Here is a 9622-nt window from a genome sequence, read left to right as displayed (position 1 = left end):
AAAATTTTATTTAAATAACTAGCAAGTTAGGCACCTAGAAGTTTTGAAAATAACATAAACCTCCCATATTTCACTTTGTAACACCTCGATAATTCTCTCTTTTCCAAAAATACATTTGCAATATAAAACTCCAAGAATCATTAAAGTATTATTGCATGTGTGATAACGTATCGGCTTATTCAGAATTTTGCAGTGGAAAACATATAACTAAACTTTATAATTTAAATATAATAAATAAAAAAGTACTTTAAAACCAAATACACAATTAATGTTAACTTCAAACCAAACTAAATATAATATGTTCCTACTAAATTTAATTAAGTTAATATGTTACACCAGCTCTCCATTCTCAGATCCCCATCATACAACATCTGCAAACCTGTAGATTTCAATGCTCTAAAGAATCTGCTCACCAAAATGGGTCATCACAAGATCAATAAGGCAAAGTCATGATTAACATACGCAAACAAAGCACGTAATCAGCAAAGCTAAGTACTACATAATAGAAAAAATAAATATATCTAACATGATTCTAATAAATAATAAGCAGGGATAAATAACAACATAACAATCTAACAATCTGCAGATAACTTTTACTAAACTAAACTTTAACCATCTTTCTATTACTTTCTTGGAATAGTTATTGGACCGAGTTGTCTAACTAAAAACCAGCCTTCACCTAGGAAGACGAAATACGGGCGCGACCCCGTACTCCAAAATGACCTCCGATATCGAGGAACCTTTGAATAAATATAGGAACAATGATCAATCCAATTCCCAGAAAAATCCATGGCACGCTCACGATGTACCCTAACTCCTGATTGTCCAATTTCAGACGTGCACCAGTCTAAAGTTTATTACTATCCACGTTACACTTTACATGATTTACCAATTATAACTTGTTATGACACATAAGCAATACAAACACATATAATCAACATTCACAACTTAATTCCTTTTTATCTTAGGATTAAATAAGTGATCATACAGCTTACAACCCAAGATTAATTCCTTCTTATTTGTTGAACCTAGCCAACAACCAACTTACCTTTCAAAGGTGGAAAGTATCAACTTACCAAAAGGCCCATAGTCCTCATAGAGTAGTGAAAATAATAATATAAGGGAATACATGATTCAACGTGATCACACTCAATAAATATATTAATTCCCCATGTGAATCAATAACTAAAGTTCTCAACCAACATGCTTGCATAAATATTCCATACAAACATGATATTCAACTCATAATTAAATATTATAATCAACATGTCCGCACACATGCATAAAACATGTAAAATTCAATCATAATAGAAATCACATATGAACTTACAGAGTTCCTATACATGATACTACAACTTTTCCTTCCTAAAATCATGATACTACATCACACAACACATAGGTATGTGTGTGTACCTTGTGTAAATAAATTGGTAGGCTACCTTTAATCACCTTAAAAATCGTCTACTGAGTAATCTCCGCCTAAAACAACCAATATAATTCAAAATCAATACTCCAAATAAATTTTGGCAACTTTTAAAATATTTAAATGTTGTTTTTAACATTAAAACCTCAATTACTTATATTACCTAGCATAATACTACTATAGTAGTCATTAAAATCTATAATACTCCATTAATAACAACCTTTCTAAAATTCCAGCAACTTATAAAGTATGAAAACTCTCTTTAAACATATTTAAATCCATAAGTCAAATGAATTTCATAGTTCATAACATGCTACTATGATTTTCCAATCTTTAAGTCTTTAACACCCTAATAATTCATGTTTTGATAATTAAAAACTCAATCTAAATATTATAATCAAATCTGAAATTTTATTCTTTCAATACGTAATTTATATAATCAGAGATTCACCATTAAAACAGTAAATTAAAGTTATTGATCATAATTAGTACTAAAACAAATCATAAAAACATAATCTTTAATCAAAACTTGAGGAGGAAGAAAAGAATTAACCAACAAAATCAAAAGGAAGAAGGAAGGAAGAGGCGCCGGCCTAGGCAGCAGCAGCAGCAGCACAACAAATAGTCGGCGGTGGTGTGGTGATTTCGTTGTTGTGACGTTTCTTGATCGAGAAGAAAGTGTTTCTTGATCGAAGAAGAAAGAAAATTGGAAGAAGAAAAATAAAACGTGAAAGGAGATAGAGGGATAGTGGGGCACCGGTTTGGTGAGTGTGAGGAGAGAGAAGATTTGTGTGGGTAAAATAATTGGGTTCAAGGTATTTATATGTAGGCTTTCCTTTTGGGCTCAGAAAAAGGCAATTGGGTTTCAATAGAGTTTTATGACAAATAGGGTTAATGATTTAAAACTCCTAACATCAATAGAAATCCTTTGCCTAATCCACTTAGAATTTGGGTTCCTCAAACCCATTTAAACTTCTTTCCCAAATCCAATTAGTATTTCAAATATTTTTCAAAGCATGCCTTAACAAAATATATTTTAACTTCCTTAAATCCTTAAAATAATTGCTTTGTCTTTCAAAATAGTCAGCCTTCTTTAAATAAATAAATCATTTTAAACTAAATTATGTTTAAATATAAATACTAAAATATATTTATAAAATCCAAAAAATTACGGGGAATTACACCAGGGACAAGGCTATATATGATATTCAGCTGGCAGAAACTCTTCACCATCAATTCCGGGAGGCCTAGGAGAAATCGTCAGTCGAGCTTGAGGATCAAAACCAGAACGATCTCCTCCGCATCAAAAGCCTTTTCACAGGAAAACGGATAATCTGAAGCTGGCCTTGGACACAATCTCGGCCGAACTGAAGGACGAGAGGGATACCACTCTAGTGGCCACTATTCAACTAAGAAGAGAAAAGATCATCCTGAGTGCCAAAAACCATCGTCTGAAGGAAGAGGCGGTCCAAGCCTTCAATGATGCCATGGAGGCTCTGAGTATGGTTATTGCCACCTCCAAGTCCTGGGTCGTGAAGGCTTTTGAGATGATGGCTGAGCTAGACGACATTCCTCGCTATGAACGCCGTCTAGCACTAGTAGAATAAATGCTTATTACTGCGGTCATTAAGTGGCCTATTGCGACGGTTTTGGCCGCGCAGAAATTAAGGGGGTAGCAATAGGTAATTGATATATTACTACGGTTTTAAACCGCAGCAATATGGTTATTATATATTAGATTTATAAAGCATATTGATGCGGTTTAAAAACCGCAGCAATATACTATATTTAATAATAAAAAATAGGCATATTGCTGCGGGTTTTTTCAAAAAAACGCGGCAATAGGTAGCTGGTACCGGTAAAAAATTTTTTTTTTTTTTTTTTTTTTTTTTACATTTTGCCATCAAATTTGAAAGACAAAAATGTTAAATGAAAATAGAACACTACTTATTGAAACTAATAACAAAAAATTATTATACAAAAGCAGAATATAAAAAAATATAAATTGAAATATATTATTACAATATATTTAAGGCAGAATATAAATAACCAAAATTATAGTACCAAAAAAAACAGCAAAAATATTTAAAGGCAAATTATAAAAAACCAAAATCATATAACTCATGATTAGTAATTTCGTACACAAATAATTACAAAAATATTTAACAACAATAAAAAAAGTAAAACATTTATATGTGGCTGGCCACACCTATAACTAATGGTGTGGCCAACTAATATAAAAGCCCGATTCGCATACTGATATAACAGAGCCAGTCCGTTTGGATTTCATTTGAGAAATCTGAAGGAGCCCAATGCAAGAAATGAGAAAATTGAGCCCATTTCTCTCTCTCCTTTTGTTCTCTTCCAGTTGAGCCCATTTCTCTATGTTTTCTTCTTCTTCTTTTTTCTGGCATTTCGTATGTAACCTCCATTTCTAAACAATCATCATCAAGGGTTTGGTTTTCATTTTCGTTCTTGAGTATTATGCTGTTCGAATTATTTGCGGAATTATGGCTAGAGTAAAGACTACATCTCGTCGTCGTCCGAGTGATGGTGGTCGCAGTGATGGTGGTCGCAGCGTTTGTGGTCCTAGTGATGGTGGTCGTGGTTCAAAAGGTAATTTTGCGTTTTTGAATTGTTTTTTTTTCATTGTTTTCATTGCGGAATTATGGTTATTTTGTTGATTACGATTGTTTTTTCTTCTTTTTTTTCTATTTTTTAAGTTTTTGAGTTTCAATTTATAGTTGATTGTTGGTGGACTTGCAGTTTTAGTTAGAATTTTAGTTGATTCTTTTGGTTTTGAGTTAAATTGATGATAGTTATTTTCTTTTGTTTTGGCTAATTTATTTGTAACCTTTGTTTGATTATTTAGTAACCCTAGGTTTGAAGTTTTGTAACCTTTCTCTCTCCTTCTCTTTCAAACCTCCAAAATTTCCCCTCTGTTTTTTCATAAACTTGATCATCTTCATTTCCATGGCGGAAAATTGCTGAATTTCACACCGTGCGTGTTTATCTACTTCCATTGCTACCTTATCTCCAGTAAGTTTTATATCCTCACTCTAAACCTACATTTTTATTATTTATTTTTTGTTTTTCCCGCGAAATTCTTTGATTTCTTCAATTCTAACTGCATTTTCGATCGTATTATGTGAAATTTCCATATTCGAATTTTGAAATTCTCTCAAGTCCGTTCAATTTGATTTTCTATTATGTTTATTTTAGTTATGATTTAGTTTCCAGCAGATTCCGACAATTTACAGCGAGTAATTTTATGTATATATTTTGAAACGCGTTTAATTTGATCTAATTTGTTCAGATGAGTCTGTTGGGAAAGATATTCCTAACCATGAAGGTAATACAGGAGATGAGTCTGTTGGGAAATGAAAAATTTTCATGTCCATGAACGATGAAATAGTAGATGTATTATTGGAAAAGGTCAACAAGAACTCATTTCTCTTCTTCTTACTACCTTTATTTGTTGCTGTTGTAAAACATTAAGGTCTACTCACCATGGTGCATGACTTGTGATGCTGTGAGCAAGCAAGTAGAAAAATTGGCGAAACATTTCAGAGGGTTGGAAAATCTAAGCTTTGCAAGGATAGATGCTTCTGCAAATGAGCATCCCAAACTTCAGTTTAGTAAGCATGAATCTTGCACCTAGGTGCTTACTACTTTATATGCCTACATAGTAAAGCGAACGTAATTGATTGGTTTATCTGTCTGTTAGAGCCATGAAATCAAAACATGGCCATTCCGTTATGTAAAGGCTGTCCTAGAACAAATTTTTAACTTGCCATTCGGTGAAATGCTGTTCTGTGAGACCTATTTTAACAGATTTATGTTGTAACGAGGCATCTATAACATATAATTAATAATATGACACGACTATGTAGCTTTGTACATTATGGAGATCACGGAAATAAATTTGTTGGGTTAATTCTAAGTAATTGTTATTTGCAGGTCACAAACTACCCGACACTACTGTTTTATCCAGCAGCGGATAAATCAAATCCAGTAAACATACATTCCTCTGTCTTGTAATTTATAGGTCACTGACTACCCGAACTTGCCATTTATTGACTGAGTTTGCTCTTTCTTTATTCCAGATTGCATTGCCTGCAAAGTCCAATTTGAAGGATTTCGGAGCGTTCATCAAGAAAAATGTTAAAGCTGAAGAACATGCAAATAAAGATGAATTGTAGAATGCAGAATCCTTCTTTCGTTAAATTGTATACTAGTGTTTACATTGCCAAATATCTTAACTTCATCAAAATCACTAGTATAAGAAGAGGTTTAGAAAACATTTGTGTAGATTCCAAGAAGATTAACTTTATGAAAACAGTTTTGTAATAGAAACCACAGTAATTTTAGACTGATTTTTTAAGAGGGAAAAAGATGTTGGTTCGTGATCCAATGGAAAATGGTCCATCTTTCCTTACATTTGTAAGTGTGAACTACTCATAGGAGTTGACGTGACTCGTGAGGCCCATATCAAGTAAACTTACCAAATTACCCGTGCATGTTTACTGATGTACTGTTCTCTAACCTCACCAGATCAATAGCAATGAGTTCAACTCTTTCTTACATGCAAATGAATATCTTGTAAGCTCTAGAGATGTTATCTAACTATACTATTCGAACCAGAGCTGAATTGATCTTCATTAGCTTAGCCCAGTTCAGTTTGGGATTTTGGTGTGGGTTACTTTTACTAAAAGTATAGGTTACTTTTGCTATAACTAGGGGTTACTTTTACTATAACTAGAAGTTACTTTTACTGAAAGTATAGATTATTTTATGTAACTGTAAGGGGGTTACTTTTGCTATAATTAGGGGTTACTTTTATTATAATTAGGAGTTATTTTTTTTAATATTAAGGAGTTACTTCTACTAAAAGTATGTGCTACTTTTGTAATTATAAGGGTTTACTTTTATTGAAATTAGGGGTTACTTTTTAATTATAAGGGGTTACTTCTACGGTAAATAGAGGTTACTTTTTCTAATTATAAGGGGTTACTTTTATAACTATAAAGGGTTACTTCTACAGTGAATAGGGGTTACTTTTCGGAATTATAAGAAGTTACTTTTACTGAAAGTATATGTTAGTTTTTGTAACTACATGGGGTTATATTTACTATAATTAGGGGTTACTTTTACTATAAATAGGGGTTACTTTTATTGAAAGTGTAGGTTACTTTTTATTATAACTAGGGATTACTTTTATTGAAAGTAGAGGTTACTTTTTGTAATTATAAGGGGTTACTTTTACTGAAACTAGAGGTAACTTTTTACGAGAAACCCATTACTTCGTAATAAGTAACTATTATTAATTTGTACCCTTATTTTATCATACAAGTAACTCATTTATTCAACAAGTAACCCTCATATATTTTTCATATGACCCGTTATATTATAAAAGTAACCTCATTAGTTAATAAAAGTAACCTTAATTACATGTCTGAGTAACCTTATTTATTTGTTTGAGTAACCTCGTATGTTCGCAAAAGTAACTCTAATTATTATATAATAGCTTAAAAGGTTTATAGAAAGTAATCATAATAATAAGAAAGGTACAAGTAACACATTAATTAGTTCATAAAAAGTACCCCCATTATATATTTAAAGTAATCTCATTTATTCATATAAAGTAGAACACATTGTTTTTCAATGCTAAGGTGTTACTTTTAGTGAATTAGAGATTACTTTATCGAATGCTAAGTGATTATTTTACTACACTAGGGATTACTTTATATAATGCCAAGGAGTTACTTTTACTGAAAATATATGTTACTTTTTGTAACTGTAAGAGGGTTACTTTTCCTATAAATAGGGGTTACTTTTACGATAATTAGGAGTTACTTTTTGTAACTGTAAGGGGATTACTTTTACTATAACTAGGGGTTACTTTTTGTAATGTTAAAGAGTTACTTCTACTAAAAGTAGGTGCTACTTTTGTAATTATAAGAGGTTACTTTTATTGAAATTAGGAGTTACTTTTTAATTATAAGGGGTTACTTCTACAGTAAATAGAGGTTACTTTTAGTCATGATAGGGGTTACTTTTTAAAACACTTCCTCTCACTCCTTTGAATCTCCACTCTCTCTAAATTCTTTGCCCTTCTTTGTGTTCCTTCCTCCACCACAACTACCACCTTCCACTGTCGTCCAGCTTGTCATCACTTTACTAACACCACCCTATCCAACACCATCATTCCACGCCCTCAACGCCACCACTATTGGAATTCGTTGTCTTCTCCTTCATCGGAAGGCTTAATCTGATTAGCCATAAAAGTACCAGCACCACACTCAGCATTAGGGCACTCCTTCCTCAACCTCTGAATCTTAGTAGAATCAGAAACCTTATAAAACTGAAGAACAGGCACAAGCAAAACGCAGACACTCAAACAACTCGACTTAGCCAAAAGATAAAGCAGGATATTACCGAATACAATTATCAACAAGTTTGATACAGAAATCACCATCTAATTTCCAGTTTCCAAAGACCTTGTACATCCCAAAAACTAATTCAAAGCCCAAAATACCAAGGTGACCGAAGAAAACACACTATTCAGAACCACCACAAATATTATTGTTAATCAAACATTAATCACAAAATTAGGACTTTCAGAGACCACATACAACTTTCAGATTAAAGCAACTTAGATTGCTATTGGGTGTATTGAGATGTTGTGGTCGTAAAAGGGGATTGCTTATAGCCTACTTCCCTTATTATGTGGCTGAAAAATATATGGCTTAGGATTCCTCTTTTCTAACTTGTTAACTTTTTATGTATGATTTTACAACACACAAATACAATTACTAGTAAGCTTTTAACTAAGACAAAATCTTAGGTGTAACTGTTACATAATAGTTTATTGTGTAACACCTCGATCTACACATGTGAAACAACTCTCACTTTTCCCCTTCATCTCCTCGGCAGAAGAAGTCCGATGAAAATCGTCAGAGTTCCACGAAAAAGCTCAAGTTTGACGGCTTGAAGTTGATCCATTCTGATTTGATCGATCTTGATATGCAGGTGAGAGTGTTCATCTGAATGACGCAATTAATTTTGCTATAAAAAAAAATCAATATTCACTTCAATCACATAGTTTTATCAATTTTTCCCTAATTCAGCACTATTCCAATGCAATTGGCTTCAAATTTCATCAAAAATTGAGAACTCATACAATCTCTAATTCGAAACATTTCAATTATGATTCACAATTCAGTTACTGAATACCTTTTAGGACTCTTTCTGGATGTTGTAATCAGCAAGTGTGCGACCATCTTCAAGTTGTTTTCCGGCGAAAATCAGACGTTGTTGGTGTGGTGGAATGCCTTCTTTGTCTTGGATCTTTGCTTTCACATTGTCGATGGTGTTCGATTTTTTTTTTCATTTCAGGGAGATCTTGCGATGTGCGGTCGTAACTCTCTCTCCTCTCTGTTCGACATTGACGATGATGTTGAGAAGGAGGAAGACGAGTATTCCCCTAGATCTGAGGAAGGAGGAGGGAGGAGGGAGGAAGGAGGATCGAAGAGGAATTGGGGTGGGAGGAGAGAGAAAATGAGTGTAATTTGTGTAGTGTGTGGGGGAAGGCATGTGAGTCATGAGTGTATGACCCGTGTGTAAACCAAGTGGGTGGGGAAGGAGTGGCCACACGGTTTGAGTGCCGTGTGGCGTGTTGTACAAAGAACGCATTGATAAAAAAAAATAAAAAAAAACAATTACAAAAATAAAACAAAAACAATTAAAAAATTCGCCTCCCCCACTGAAGCTTGTGACGCTATGAGAGATTCAACAAAAGGCGACGGCGAAAGGGCGAGCCACGAGCTGCTGAACGACGACACGAGCGGCTAGACGATGAGCGGAAACCTGAAAAAATCAATATGAAATAATCAAAAACGAAAAAAACGATCTAAAATAATCAAAAAAAGGAAAAAAAAAGATCTGAAATAACAAAAAAAAAAAAAACCGATCGGGGATGATGATGACTGAACGGCCGACGAAAGGAGAGAGATCGCGTGAAGGAGGCGCAGGAGTGAGAGACCAATGATTGGGGAGAGAGGAGAGAGGAGAGAGATGAGGAAGAGAGGACTGAGGGAGGCGCGGGTTGAGGGAGAAGTTTAGGGTTTGGATTTGATGAGTACGTGGGAGGCGCGGGTTGAGGGTAATTTATGTTATACTTATTTATTTGGGGTTGGT

At 33.7% G+C, this 9622-nt stretch overlaps 1 long non-coding RNA gene across 2 annotated transcripts; it reads left to right on the top strand.

Moving 5' to 3' along the window:
• Positions 1–3053: 3053 nt before the first annotated feature.
• LOC125496366 (uncharacterized) lies at positions 3054–5884 on the top strand. Of its 2 annotated transcripts, XR_008968855.1 has the most exons (3): positions 3054–4039; positions 5384–5437; positions 5530–5884. It is a non-coding gene; the product is annotated as an uncharacterized LOC125496366 (long non-coding RNA). The 2 variants fall into 2 exon arrangements; XR_008968854.1 differs by lacking the exon at positions 3054–4039 and having other exon boundaries at positions 4500–5437.
• Positions 5885–9622: the final 3738 nt, after the last annotated feature.

The sequence above is a fragment of the Beta vulgaris genome, chromosome 4, assembly GCF_026745355.1.
Source record: "Beta vulgaris subsp. vulgaris cultivar EL10 chromosome 4, EL10.2, whole genome shotgun sequence".
NCBI classification, from domain to species: domain Eukaryota; kingdom Viridiplantae; phylum Streptophyta; class Magnoliopsida; order Caryophyllales; family Amaranthaceae; genus Beta; species Beta vulgaris.
The sequence above is the reverse complement of the archived record's forward strand: the minus strand, read 5'-3'. Positions and strand labels throughout refer to the sequence as shown.